The 15,875-nt window shown below is 44.9% G+C and overlaps 1 protein-coding gene across 1 annotated transcript in view; it reads right to left on the bottom strand.

Annotated features, from left to right (window-relative positions):
• Positions 1-15,265: 15,265 nt before the first annotated feature.
• rab38a (RAB38a, member RAS oncogene family) overlaps positions 15,266-15,875 on the bottom strand; it is a 5,154-nt gene continuing 4,544 nt past the window's right edge. The window contains exon 4 of the mRNA XM_056611436.1: positions 15,266-15,875. This exon is cut by the window's right edge and continues 309 nt beyond it. The gene's annotated coding sequence lies outside the window, so the exon portion shown is untranslated.

Genomic DNA, 15,875 nt, shown 5'->3' with positions numbered 1-15,875 from the left:
GTCATCAAACAGCTATTTGTGATTAGCAGTCTTCTGACCCCCTCACACACACACACACACACACACACACACACACACACACACACACACACACACACACACACACACACACACACACACACACACACACACACACACACACACACACACACACACACACACACACCCATCAGGATGACAGCAGCTAGAAATCCCACCCCGCCTGGCTGACCTTGACTATGCTGATGAAGCTTTGGCTGTAGCAGTGTGGCTTTGGCCTGCCAAAGCAGCACTGGATGTAATTAAGGAGGAAGGCCTCCCTCCACTCAGACAACACACCACCGGTCTCTGCCTGGCGCGCCCCAGAGAACCTTCTCCTAACGCTTCTAAAGAGAGCAGGGGAAATCTCCAACATCTAGGGCCCTCGACAAAGTGGAACACCTACGGGTAAATACTGAATGGGCATTCATAATGATATCAAAGGCTACATGTGCGGGGACCGTGGACCATATAACGAGTGTGAGTGTCCGTTTGTCCCTCTCCACGCCTCCTCTACATGTGTAAGCCCTCTCTTCCTCTCTGTTGACACGTTAATCCTTGAATATACTGTCATCCACTGCTCACTGCTGATTGGGTCCTGAATGTGCACAGTCAGAGAGATAGCAAATGGATTGCATTTATAGAGCACTTGAGTGGCCACTAACCTGTGGCCACTCAATGCACATTACAATTATTGCCAAACATCCCTTATTCATACATATTCACACCGACGGCCTTGTCAACCATGCATAGCAACAACCAGCTCCTTGTGAGCAGTTAGGGTTAGGTGTCTTGCTCAGGGACACCTCGGCACTCAGCTGGGAGGAGCCGAGGATTCAACTAGCAACCTTCCGGTAACCAGTCAACTGTGGAAGGGATATAACGGTGTCTATATGTGTGTGTGTGTGTCTGTTTGTGTGTGTGTGTGTGTGTCCGTGTGTGTGTGTGAACTCATTTCTATTGAGAATGTATTGTAGCCAGCTTTGAATCAGCAGCAGCAGAGTTAAGTTCCCTGTAGGCTACAACTTACTCAAGTAGAAGAGTAATTTTGCATTGCACCTGTGCACCAGCAGAAAGCCTCAACCAACCAGTCTGAAGGCTTCATCAACCCAGCCAGTAACTCCTGTTTTACGCTTCATCGAACATTAATAACCTATAAATATGAGCTAGCTATTATACCACATATTTGAAAATATCATAGAAATGTACTGAAATATAAATACTGCACATTGAGACATCATGCCAAACATGATTCCTAATGTCATTGATTATTAAATGTCACAATTTAATCCAAGTATTTTCCTGTTTCTACAGAAATGATCCATGCTGTCTTTGTGAATGACAGTGTGTCAGCTGTGAGCTTAACATCTGTAAGCAATCATGCAATTACTCTGTCTCTGCCTCTAACCCTGTGCAACATGGATGGAATCGTTTATTACACGTCACACATTTATCTAATTCATTGTGGACGGATAACACAAATGCTAATATCATCTGTCCTCAAGGCCATTGTGCTTATGGCAGAACTGGGACCGTAATCTTTGGATCTGAGGATTAGGTTTTCTGTACTAACAACTTTTGATTGAGATTTTTGCTTGCTGGAGGATGTGTTTGGGCAGTGAAGCACTTCATTATTTTTACAAACTTTCATAGGGCGACAGTAACACACAAAACATATCTTCAGCATTCAATAAATCAGTCGTTCAGTTAACTAGGCAGTGTGTGCGCACACCTTTCTGTGCACATGTGGGTGAGTAGTTGGATTTTGTCAAAGCGCAGAGGTGCGCACATGCATCCATTTCAGAGGGATCTTGCATACACCAAAACGTTAGACACCTGCATGCACGTGAACCTTCCGAGTCACCCTGGCACTCAATCAAAGAGGAGGAGGAAAAACAGGAAGAAGACGGATAAATACATGAAAGGAGACGGCGGAGAAGGCTTGCGTCTGCGGCCATCTGCGCTGTGGTGCGCCAGATGTTTGGTGCCAGTCCCCGTCCCTCCCGTCCCCCAGGAGAGGGCTGGCAGAGACGTGAATAGACGCGGCACCAGAACTCCTGCGGTGTTCCGATAGAGAGTGACATTCCTGATGCCTCTCACTGCGCCCCTGACTGGCACTTGTCCGCTGATGGGGCGAGCCACAGCTGTTGGAATGGCCGCATCTTGCCCAAGGTTTTTTTTTTTTTTTTTTTGTGTTTAATATTTCATTGGTGGTCTGAGGTTAAGAGTCATGAAAACCTGTAAGGGGGTGGAACTCCTCTGGGTTCAGTCCAGCAGTAGTCAGTGGCAGCCTCTAAGGAAGTTATAAAAGTCTTATTCTTAATCACACATCTTCTTTGACATTTCCACTCATCCTCTTCTCCCCACACTCTCTCTCCCCGTCTCCCGCCCCCTGCTCTCTGAAAGAATCTTCTGATCTTCTCTCTCTCTCTCTCTCTCTTCTCTCTCTCTCTCTCTCTCTCTCTCTCTCTCTCTCTCTCTCTCTCTCTCTCTCTCTCTCTCTCTCTCTCTCTCCCCCCCTCTCTCTCTCTCTCTCTCGCTCTCTGCCCTCTCTCTTCCCTCTCCATGGCTCTGCCGTTATAAACATGACGTTGCACAAGTGTAAAACTTGACGTTAGATTTCATCAGGTTAAAGCCCATTTCTCCCTCTCATCAACATATAGGATCATGATCAAAAATACCATACTAAACCTAAATATGTGTCAATATATTCTAACATTGAATGTGGCAACGACCAAAAGCCTCTCTCTTGCAACGGGCCTGCAGTGCCCTAGCAAACACATAATTATTGTTGTTTATGGTAATTGCCGACCTGTACAGCATTATTTAGATTGTGACTATGTAACATTCTACATATGCATCCATCAGCCAGTCCTGCCCTCATCCCCTCCCTCACTGATGAAACATCTCAACATTGCATGCAAATGGATCATCAATGTTCATCAGATCCGCCGCTGGCTCTGTTTCCATATTCTATAATTCCTGCTAGGCTGTTCCCCACATCCACCCCTTGTCTCTGTTGCCTCTCTAATCGGAACAGATGAGGGCAGGAGGGCATTAAGCAACTGTGTTTGTCCTGCTTTCCCCACAGCTCCTCTCAAGGGCAACCTGACTCTAATTCTACCATAAATCACATATTTAGTGGCTGTGTTTAGTAGCTAGTAGGCCTATGTATTCATAATTGACTAAGAGGGCAAAATATCAAATGGGGTGTGCCTGTGAGTATGCAACCTCACACATATACATTTCTTTTAAACGTCATAACGCAATAATGAATGAGACAGGTAATCCATGATTTGAAAGACTGTCCGAGAACAGAAATCCGATAAAACGTGAGGCGCGGTTGCATCCCGTTCCCCAATAATGAGCTGTCAGAGGTGTCTACAGACGAGGCACAATGCGGCTCACTGGTGCAGCCCTAATGCCTAATTTAGGAAGTGCTAACACTGCTCCTAGAAGCTACCGGTAAATAGTTTTAGGTTTTCTTTTACTATTAGGCTATTAAATAAGGCAACACAACATTGTAATCCGAAAATGTATAAACATTAAAATAAATGTCCAAGTTCTTTATGAGCATACTCCCAGCAGGCCCACAAAGCCCTCTAGGTAATTGTTGGGATGCCAAAGCACAGATCTACCACAGGGGCCATCTGGGAATGTGCCCAGGGCCGTGAGCACGAAAGGGCTTTTTTATCATAAAACGGATCCACAGAAATATGACAGAAAGCTTGTCCCATCAATCATCCAGTTCAGTTTTAATTAGGTGAGTGCTGCATGCAGCCTCAACTATTGTTCTTCATAAGTTTAATTCTTTCTTTCTTTCTTTCTTTCTTTCTTTCTTTCTTTCTTTCTTTCTTTCTTTCTTTCTTTCTTTCTTTCTTTCTTTCTTTCTTTCTTTCTTTCTTTCTTTCTTTCTTTCTTTCTTTCTTTCTTTCTTTCTTTCTTTCTTTCTTTCTTTCTTTCTTTCTTTCTTTCTTTCTTTCTTCAAACGTTGGGACCTATTTCCTTCCTCAATTTTTCACCTACAGAATTAATTCATATACTGAATATTAAAATATTCAGAATAGCTCGGAATCGCCCGCTTCTTTTCAGATATTTTTGATATTGTATACTTTTTAAGAAATTAAAATATTATCTTTATTTAACACTGGTAGGCCTATTTCAACTGTTTAAGACGTAACTTAATCAATTTTCAACCGCTTATCTTCGTTCAAACCATTTAACAAATCTATACACTTGTATCTTAAAAAATATCTAAACGGAATTTCAATATCATTTAATCTTGCTTCAGAATCACAGTTTTAGTTTCAAACCGTCATATTCTGCAGTTGGTCCCATTGAAGCCGTCGGCCCATTTTGACACTTAAATTACTTAAGACATCGTAACTCGGTCAATCCAAACGAAATTTCGATATCATTTAAAATGTATTCAGAATCACAGTTTTAGTTTCATACCGCCTTCGTTTTCAGTTGGTCTCATTGATTTACTTGACGCTGGAGCGTGATGACCTTCAGCAGTCTTGCCAGATTGGGCGGGTTTTCCGCCAGATTGGGCTACCTTTGGAGGACGTTCAGGCAGTGTTGCCAGATTGGGCGGTTTTTTCCCACTATATTGAGCTAATTTTAATCATGCACCGGCTCGCTATTCTCTTAAACACACACACACACACACACGCACACACGCACACACGCACACACGCACACACCCACACACGCACACACACACACACACACACACACACACACACACACACACACACACACACACACACACACACACACACACACACACACACACACAGTGCAGGGCAATACATTTTACGTTTCAGAATCTTCAGTTCAAATCATTTTACATTTCTACATTTTTAGCAATGCTTTGCGGTTTTCATTCAGCGGTAACTTTATTTTTTTCCAACCATTTACTTTTTCTAAAATGGTGTGCATGTTTACATTGTTTACTCCATTTAGACTTTTGAACTTTTGTTCTTATCCCTTCACTTGATTTAAGCCATTTAACGTTTCTTTATGTCTTAATCTATGTGGCTTGCTTTATTAAAACATATTTTCAACCTCACTTTGTACTACAGCACTCACCGCATTTTCTGCAGGAAATGCTTTTTCTAGTTTGTTTAATAATAGTCTGTGACTGCTCCCTGCTTGTTTCTGTCGTAGAGCGCCGACACTTTCCCAAACGAAGGGGAAACGCTCCTGGGTAAAAAGGACCCAACAGCTCGTTCCAAGTAGCCTACCTGTAGTAAAATGTATGTAAGGTTAGCTTTAGACAGAATGTTACAATTGACGCCGGTCTATCTGCCTGCTATGTTTGGAATGAGGCTACTACGGCGTAAATTCAGATTTACAATTGATCTAAAGTCAATACACTGAATTAAAATATTTTGATTGTATCTTCAATTTGGTAGGCAACGGTTTTGTGTCGGTATCGAAATAATCCCACTGGATTGCGCCACACCATGAAACCACAGCACGCTGAAAATCCTAAACTGGCCGCTGGGGGGCGCCATTGCTGAATATATGTGGGGAAACACGTAGGCCTACAATTTATTTTTCACCACTAGTTGTGGTAAATGCTCCATTGCAATTGTGTTGAAGTCTGCAAGGAGGGAAGTGAGACAGCGAGAGAACGATATAGAGACAGGAGAAATGAAGGAGAGACCTGGATAGTGCAGGATGTGTCGGGGGAGAGAAGAAAGTCTGGGAAAGCGGAGATCTTGTGGCACTGGACGACATGCTCTGTTGCCATGACAACTGCCGCCACCACATGAGCGATCGCTTGGTCCCACCCCACGTACTCTCACCCATACATGCACGGTGCACCCACCCACCCATCACACACGCACTCACTCTCACACACACACACACACACACACACACACACACACACACACACACACACACACACACACACACACACACACACACACACACACACACACACACACACACACACACACACACACACACACACACACAAACACACACACACACACACACACACACACACACACACACACACACACACACACACACACACACACACACACACACACACACACACACACACACACACACACACACACAAGCTCACACATAGGCCTACTTCATGTACACAAGTGCACACACAAACGCCCTCAACCCTCCTTTGATGTCCATGCTGGGAAACTATGGAACATTCTCCCCCACTCCGTGACCTCAGCAACACAGCTAAACATGTTCAAAATTCTGCTGGGAAAATTCCTCCATGAAATCCCGGACAAACCTCCTGTCAAGGGATACCAAAAATACAACGCAGAATAGGAACAGCATTATAGACTGGTGAAACCAGTCCGGTGGCCTGCAGTACGTTCGGCGGCCGTGTTGATCTCAACAGAAGCAAAAAAAAAGAAAAGAAAGAACCCTGATGCATGGCATATATCCCCAATCATTCCTCCCCTCTCTTCCTATATCCATCCCTCCACTGACGCATAGCATTTACACATTCCTACATACACTTCTTCATTTAATTCATCTTCACATAGGCCTACATAATTCCTACATAATTTTTTTTACCAAATCCACCCACATTTTAGCAAATGCTTAACAAAGGGCTGGGCAAGGCCAGACCATTCTTAAAGGTCCTATGACATGCTATTTTATGTATTGTTTAATATAGGTATTAGTGGGCAACTAACACAGTATTCAAAGACGTTCCCGAAATTCAGCCGTGGTGCAGAGTTACAGCCACTCCGAGCCAGTCGCACATTGAGCTTCCCCCAAATGCGCTGTTTTGGTGTCTGTAGCTATAATGCAAATGAGGAGGAGCGAGGCGGGTCAAGGAGGAGGGTGGGGGTGTGGCCCTGAGCAGCTTGCAGCCACGGTACCATGCGCTCTGTTTACAGTGGATGTATCACAATGGCGAGGCGCACACAGCCTTTAGCTGTGTTCTGTAAATATTCTAGAACTCACAGGAGTCCTGGAGCTCTATATCTAAATATTATCATATGGCCTACATAGATATCTATATCATATAATATATATTATCACGGCCAAAAGATATTAAGAATCTCAAATGACCGCGTTGGGTTCTCCGACGTTCCTGGTTCTTCAACGTCCACATTAATGTGAAGTAGACTGAACCACGACAAGGAGGCTAAAGGGATTGTTGCCGGGCAGCGCTTAGGCACCTCCGCCTCCGGCGGTGGTCCCTCATCGGGGCTCAAGCGGGAGACATTCGCCGCCAACAATCCCTTTCTCCTCCATGTCGTGGTTCATGTTCTTGAGGGAGTCAAAGCCAAAGTTCCTTCCCCCCAATTCATTCTCAACCTTGGCTGAGATAACCCCCACGACAGTCTCGTTGTGGAAATACAAGAGACGTCAAAGAACCGACAAGAAACACTTGCGTTACAGTGTGTGTATTCACACACACACATGTGACTCTCGCACGGTCGTTTCTCATTGGCGGGCCAACGTCTCTGGGCGGGCAGAACGGTTATCCAAATAACAAGGAAGTGTACAACACTTGCGTTTCAGTCCTGGAGCTCTATATCTAAATAATATCATATAATCCATAGATATCTATATCATATAATACATATTATCACGGCCAAAGGCTGTGTGCGCCTCCAGACGATATTATGAATCACAAACGACTTTGTCGGGTTCTGCGACATCTTTGGTTCTTCCACTTTCACATCAACCTGTAGTAGACTGAACCGCACGCTGCCTGCTGCCCGCTGCCCGCTGCCGGGCGATGGTGCCTCGCGGCAACCGGCGGCATGTCGCAGTTCATGTACTTCAGCGAGTCAAAGCCAAAGTTCCTTTCCCCCAATTCCTTCTCAACCATGGCTCAGATAACCCCCACGACAGTCTCGTTGTGGAAATACAAGAGACGTCAAAGAACCGACAAGAAACACTTGCGTTACAGTGTGTGTGTATTCACACACACACATGTGACTCTCGCACGGTCGTTTCTCATTGGTGGGCCAACGACTCTGGGCGGGCCAGGCAGAGTAAGGGGAGGAGCTTAGATGCTTTATGACGTCCTAAATAAAGACATTCCAAATCAGCGCGCTTGAGCCTCAGTTTTTTCAAAGGCGAGCAGAACAGCTAGTGCTCGTTTTACATCAAACGCAAGTTTTAGCCAACTAGCTAACTAGCTAATGGCTCGCTCTCGCGCATCTGTGTTCACGTAGGACCATTTGAGTTGTGTATTTTCAAAATCTGCTGGCGTTTCGCAAATCCCAGGTATGGGATTCGCAAATCCCATACCCAACCTAAAATCTGGGGGAGTGCAGTACGACCGTTTGGATAAGGATTTAAGTTATTTTGCAAAAATGGCCAAAAAAGAGAATTCCATACCCAACCTTTAATGAAGGCTTACAAAAACATCCAGTTTGAACAAGATAATTAAACCTGTTATAGAGATTTATATCACTTAGATAAGTGATTTGAGGTTGGGCATTTCTGACCACTCAGGTATGTGTGAAATACCAATGGACTCAGAAGAAAAGGAAACCGGCCTACTATCTATTAATTTTGACGTAATTCGCTACCATTTTAAATGATTGAAATGGGACTTCATTTCCCTAAGATATTTTGAGGTACAAAAGCTCCAGCAGAATCCTTTATAAATATGTAGCGCATAACACACAAGGCCACTGGGTCTTTGCCAGGGTTCTGTGAAGACAGAGAGGATTTGAAAATGGCTACTTCGCTTTGCCAGTCAGGAGGGAATTCTTGCCAAAATACTGTCGAACACAGAATTCAGCTCATTTATATCTGCCCCAAATTGTATTAATTATTGTAGTCATCTCTCAGTTTTAAATGTGTTTTAAACCTGTGTGTGCATTATTCAAATATCAATTATGATATTAATCTAATATGCACACTTGGTAGTGAGGATCAGAAGTCACACTTCATCTTCCAATCAAATGCTCCTTCTCGTCTTTATGATTGCTTAAAGCCATAATGATTGCCTGAATAAATACACATGTACTCACCTATACCACAGTAACCTATGATTGTACCATAACCACAGTTACCCCACAGTTACCCCTAGAACAGCCAGGACAACAGAAGAAACACAGTTAGCTGCTTTATGCTTCTTATTATCTAACTGACTTGAGCACAACATAACTTCCTGCTTCTACCAGTACTGTGAGACAGGCTTTAAGCCAGGTGTCCCTGTCTGGAGGGCCCTGTACACAGACACACATCGAGTGCGAATAAGCTCCCCCAGTCTCCTTCAGTCTCCTTCAGTCCGGGGCCGTCGTGCTGCAGCATGCTGCTCGGGGAAGGTAGATTAGAAGGTTCTTCTGGTGGCTGTCACAGAGAGGAACTCCTCTCTCTCCTTGTCAACGGCTCCCTGCCGCTGCGCAGAGTTCTGTCTGAACAGAGCGGTACGTTCAGCAACACGCTCTTGGCGCTGAGGGGCTTCACGGAGCGCAACAGGAAATGCTTCACTTCTGTGGTCATTCTACTCTTAACAGCACGCACCACCGGTAGTGAGTGAGTCACTCTGAGCCCAGCACTGTCAATCCAAACCAGAGGCTTTGAACCAAGCTACTTCACTATTCTTCATATCCAGATGAACTGTGCAATTTGCCGGCATTAACTGAGACACTTTACTTTATTTCCTTTGCTGGCTTCAGTTATATAGATACAAGCATATTTTATTACATTGTGCTGTTGGTAAGATGCACATTTAATAAATTAAGGAATGTAATTTGATATTTCACACTCTATACAGCTTACCCTAAAAGTATAGTGAGGCCGATGCTACCATAAACACACACACACACGCACACACAGACACTCACACAGACACACACACACACACACACACACACACACGCACACACGCACACACACACACACACACACACACACACAAACACGCACGCTCTTGTGCACGTGCTCTGTTGCTTCCCCACTGTCATCGATAAAGTCAGACAGAAAGAAACATGTGTATTCTCACGCTGGCAGCCTCTCTTTGGGCCCTGGCCATCGATTCTCTCTCAGTACTTGTTTTAGTCAGTAAGGCATAAAGTAGGCCTGCTAGTGGCTCCCCTCTCAGTACCCCCGCTCGCTCTTATCGACCGGACGGTGGCATTTCATCGAAGCCCAAGCACTGTTATTTACACAGTTTTATTGTGACAGTGTTCACTGGCTCACTCTCTTTTAGCACACTGTGGTTTGGCGATTGAAACATCTGTGATTTGAAACCTTTTCATTTACTCTTTTAATGCAAAATAACATTGGATAATTAATTCAGTGAGCATTCCACATGAAGATGTATTTTAGGTTATATTTCCAATATGGTTGAATGTGACCTTGTCCAAATCTAAAATATATTCATACTCAGGATGTCACATGTTATGCGAACAATTTTTTTTTCCCATAGGCCTACTACGAATTACTTACTGATAACAGGGAACTGTGTGTGTGTATATTTTGTTGTGTGTGTGTGTGTGTTTGTGTGTGTGTGTGTGTGTGTGTGTGTGTGTGTGTGTGTGTGTGTGTGTGTGTGTGTGTGTGTGTGTGTGTGTGTGTGTGTGTGTGTGTGTGTGTGTGTGTGTGTGTGTGTGTGTGTGTGTGTGTGTGTGTGTGTGTGTGTGTGTGTGTGTGTGAGTGTGTGGGAGGGGGGGGGTTAAGTCATGCCTTTATCACGTGCAGCTGATCTTCTCTCCATCCTCTTTTTACTTAGAAGTCTTGTGATCACAGCTCATGGTAACAGTTCTGCCCCGACTCTCTCTCTCTCTCTCTCTCTCTCTCTCTCTCTCTCTCTCTCTCTCTCTCTCTCTCTCTCTCTCTCTCTCTCTCTCTCTCTCTCTCTCTCTCTCTCTCTCTCTCTATCTCTCTCTCTCTATCTTTCTCTCTCTCTCTCTCTCTCTCTCTCTTGGTCATTAGTGGGGATGAACCAGGGACAGCAACATGGGCGAGTGATGTGAGATAAAAGAGAGGACAACTCAGTCAGTAGCTTGTTGCCGTAGAGACCAGTGCAGAGCCCCGGGTTTATCTTTGGCATCATCTGATCATGTGTGTGTCTGTGTGCGTGTGTTTGGGTGCGTGTGAAAGGCGATTGGGTTATGACACATGCCAAAGGGGATAAAATAGCATATAACTATACGATGAATAACCTCACTCACATTCTTTGTTGATTCTGGTTCACTCAAACATGCACTTAATGCTTCCGATTATTATCGATAATGATGAATTAATACTTGACACTATGATTATTCAGCTCACCTCCAATGGCGCAGAATCAGATGTAACTGCAGATTCATGAACCCAATCAAAATTTTAAATGTGCTGAGTACAACTGGAGAAAACCGGTCAACACCAGGAGCAGGCCAATCAAATAATTGGGTTAGAGCCACGCGTGCACGCGCTGTTCCAGGGAAGCGCGTTCTCGCTTCCTCCCCACGTCAATCAGCCCATTTCCACGCCCCGTAGTATGGAGCGCGTGTCTGTGCCCATTTCAAATGAGAACTAAAAAATCACTTAGCAATTATTCCCGTACTGTCAGCACATCCGTGCAATGTAAATACACCCTCTGCTTCTCACCAGTGGCTGAATTTTCCCTTTTGCAAACTGACACACTGCCGTGTTTCTTGATTCCAGGTTCAGTGTTCTGGTCAAGAGTAGCCTACTTTTCTGTTACATTTTTAATCTTTTTAAATTATTTACGAGGTTCTGTTTTTTGGATAGTTCTAGTGTGAATTATATTAATTGTTTTCAGTTGTGTAAAAACCCTTAAAAGTCCAATATGTAGATAGCTTTTGAGATTGCAACTAATCCCCCTCACCCCTCAACACGGACTACGTCGGCCTGCATTGTAAGGTGCAGTTCTATTTCATGTAGGCTACGCCGTCTAGGCTCTGCCTTATGGGCTTGTCCCGAGCACGTGCTCGCGCGCACTGAAAAATTTCATCTATGCACCAATCAACGTGGGCACCGCCCACATCCCCTCGGCACCGTGTATATAAGGCGGCGCAAACCGCCGCCCATCCTCCCTTTTCTTTCAGCAATTTGTACTGATCAACGAAGAGATATGACTTCCAACGAAAAGATGACACGTGGCAGCGGCGTGGGCGAGGCCACGGATCAACGGCCCTTTTCAGGGCCTCTGGAGAGCGCTCCTCTCCTCTGGAGAGCGCTCCTTGAAGACGTTGCCTCCTTGGACGACGTCTTTCCCAGCTCTGCGTCCGAGTTCTCCCGCTCCAGGGCTTCCACCGAAGCCACTATTGTCCGGAGTGAGAGACCGCGCCGGATGGCCGATCTCTTCGGCGAGATCATGGGTGAGGCGGCGGCCATCAAGGGCTTCCCTATGCCAGCCCCGCCACTCTCCCCCATGTCGGATGACATGCAGGGCGAGTGTTTTCGACCCCTCTACTCGGGAGGGCCTTCACTGCACCACCAGCGTGGAAGGGTGGGCTGATACTCAGGCGAGGGGGATCCCTCGCCTGGAGCCTTCCCTGGTGGCGCTTCTCTGTCCGGGCGCCGGATGGCGTCCTAACGAGAAGCCGCTGTCCCCCGACCGCCTCCAGAAGCAGATTGCCGGCCTGACGGACAGGGTGTTCGTCTGTGCCTCGCAGTCTGCGGCGGCGGTCAACAACATCGCCCTGCTCTCCTCTGCCCTGGTCTCCTTGTCGGCTGACAGGGAGGCTTACGGCCCGGAGGAGGCCGCGAGATGGCTGACGGTTTCCCGCTTCTCCAGCGCCATCCTCCAGCTGTGCCAGCCGGTAGCCGTTTCGGCCGGCCTGCATATGGCGTGGGCCACTTTGATCCAGAGAGCCATATGGCTCTCTCACACCGCTTTTCCGGAACGAGAGCGGCCAGCCTCGTCCAGGGCCCATTTTGGGCCCCGGTTCTCGGAGGTGCTCGCTCACCAGCAGTCCGTCTGTGAGAATCGTTCCCGGTTCGGGGCGATTCTCACGGGCTCCTCCCACCAGCAGGCCGGGAGGAAGCGGGGTCCAGGCCGGTTCCAGCGCTCCAGGGGGCCGCCTGGAGAGTTGGACTTGACTGCCAGCATTTCTCTCCCGCCGTTTTTTCAAATGAAAAGCGGAGTAGAGGGGTTCCTATTGCCTCGCCGATTGACGAGTTGGTTTTGTCTGCCAGTATGGCACTCCCGCCGTTTTTTAAATAAAAAAACGGACGAGAGAAGCTCCTTATTGGGGAGTCGAACTCCGTAGCTCCGCCCCCGGTGGTAGCAGACCTAATGGAAACCGTATTACTCGGAGTCTTTGGGGCCGGAGTCTTTGCAGACTCACTTTTTTCTCTTGATCATCGCCTTGCTTGATCTAGGAGGAATTCGTTTTTTATTGAGCTGTTGTGTTTTGCACATCCTCAGCTTTTTTTAGTCTTATGTGCCCTGGTGACTTAAGTTTCTTGAATGGGGTCCAGCAGGAGTACATTGATCGGGCTCCGCTCGCAGCTTCACCTTAGCCCATAAGGCGAAGCCTAGACGGCGTAGCCTACATGAAATAGAACGATAGTTATGATATTATAACTCTAGTTCTATGATTGTAGGCGTAGCCGTCTAGTTTCCCACCTGCTGTACCCTCCAAATGTTGAAAGAACGCCTACAATCATAGAACTAGACGTTATAATATCATAACTATCGGTACTACCAAAATGATGTAATCGTTTACGACAACATCGGCTAGCCAAGTGCTAATTTATAGATTATAGAAATCCTGAATTGTATTCAGTCTTTAAATGTATAACTATAGGTCTTATAAATAAAGGTAATTTAGCATTGAACACAATTTTTCAGTGCGTTTTTTTCCCAAGGCAATAAGATAATTATGGAGCAATGGGACTGTACACAAAATTTTCGTTTCACCCAGAAAATGACATCAATTTGCATCGCACCATGGTTGAAAGAAATCACTTCAACCAATCACTCTCTTTACCTTTCTCAGCACACCATGGGCACTGTAGGCCTGCATGACCACAAATTGCTATTCGCTACACAATTTTACCGTCTTGGCATTGGTGCATAGTGAGGTCCATGTCCAAGAGCTATTAACCTTTTAGGAGGCTACAACACCACAGTGTGTGTGTGTGTGTGTGTGTGTGTGTGTGTGTGTGTGTGTGTGTGTGTGTGTGTGTGTGTGTGTGTGTGTGTGTGTGTGTGTGTGTGTGTGTGTGTGTGTGTGTGTGTGTGTGTGTGTGTGTGCAGAGGTGTCCAGAGGGAGTTTGGTCTTCACCCATTCGTGGTTGGAATAAGCAGACATATTTCAGTTTGGGATCCTCTGGCGATGCTAGGCTAGGGAATAACACCTACCCCACTCATTTCTTCACTTATTGCCCAAAACGCATTCTCTGCCGTTTGACCCTTCTGGGCTGCTGTAGAACCATGGTGGTTCAAAATGGCGGCCTCCGTTTAGGAGGACTCGCTCCTCTAAAAACTAAGTTACAAAAACACAATGATTCTTATTTACATGGGTTTATACACTGATTAAAACAACTGATGTTGTATTTCTGCCTAGTCGTTTCCGCGAGATGCCTTTACACACTGCTCCAATATCCACACACAGAACCTTTAAAGCCTTTTGCCTCTGTCTTTCTCTGCACCTGGGTCCTGTTACACCATTAACATCAAACAGTACAATGGGTTTGAGTGTCCTACTACGACATCTTAGGACATAACTACTAGTATTCTTGACATATCATTGGTTACATTAACGCAATCAATTCTAGGAAACGGTTAAAAAAACAAAACATATTGGGAACTTCATATGAATGTGTCATTGATGCCTGGACCTTTCTTCCTTCTCCGATGTAAATATTTTTTCTTTAAATTTCACTGATGAGTATGCTATGGTCTGTTGAGGCTCTCCTTTAATGTAAATCCCTGTATGGACTTTTCAATACCCCATCGTTTTTTTTTACTCCCTGCTCTGTGCAATTTAACAGAAAAAAGCCAGTTGAAAGTGGTTGATCATTTTGTCTCTGAGCCAGTTCTTCGGACAGCTACTGTGTATAGTTCAAGGGCAAGGTGACTAGCACCACAACACAACTAGCGTACGTGAGCGAAAACATTAAAGAATGATTGCAAGGTGTAGAGCGGATTCGGAACAAGGCTGTGTTGTGAGGAGAGAGTTCAGTTCAGCAGATTGTAATTTGACATACCGAGTTTGTATGCCAATTATTTTCCACCTTCACCTTAAGCCTACATTTAAAATAATATTTGGTCAACCCAATTCATGTTTCTTTTTAAAGCAAGTTTTTTTTATCAGTCAGATCTAAAATCATTAACACTGAAACTGCCTGTGAGTAAAAGTGTGTAAAAAATATAAGAAACAGAGACTTTGTATAGAAAGCTATGGTTTTATTAATTGATTTTATTAACATGTCTACCACTGGTCAACTCTAGTGTATAACTCTTTACTTTGGGCTAAATATATCATATGTACATCTGTATATGATCGGTTTATTATATTATAACAAATATTATAACATATGAGCCATACAATAAAAATTGAAAGTTGATATACAAAAACCAATATAATAAAAAAAATTAAAAGGATGTAACATTTCTTGTTTTATGTAGTAGAAGTATATTATAAATATTGAGCAATATTCCCATTATGGGTATGAGTTGCAGAGAGAATATCAGATAAATAAGAGTTATATTCATTCTATTTATAAAACAGGCCATGCCAAAGTTAGGAAGTCACATTGTTAAGTATTTCCAACATGTGAGTGCAGCACACACAGCCACTCCCATGGTGCTCTGCGTGAGAGGGGCATTCAGGCCCCCAAAGCCCATTGGACACCATACATTTTCACTAGGGAGGGTGTTTGGCACCGCTTGTGTGGGTAGATCGATTGAAGATAACAGTGAGCCTGAC

The sequence above is a fragment of the Gadus chalcogrammus genome, chromosome 16 (assembly GCF_026213295.1).
Source record: "Gadus chalcogrammus isolate NIFS_2021 chromosome 16, NIFS_Gcha_1.0, whole genome shotgun sequence".
In the NCBI taxonomy this organism is placed as follows: Eukaryota; Metazoa; Chordata; class Actinopteri; order Gadiformes; family Gadidae; genus Gadus; species Gadus chalcogrammus.
Note: the sequence above shows the minus strand (reverse complement) of the source record. Positions and strands in the feature narration are given on the sequence as shown.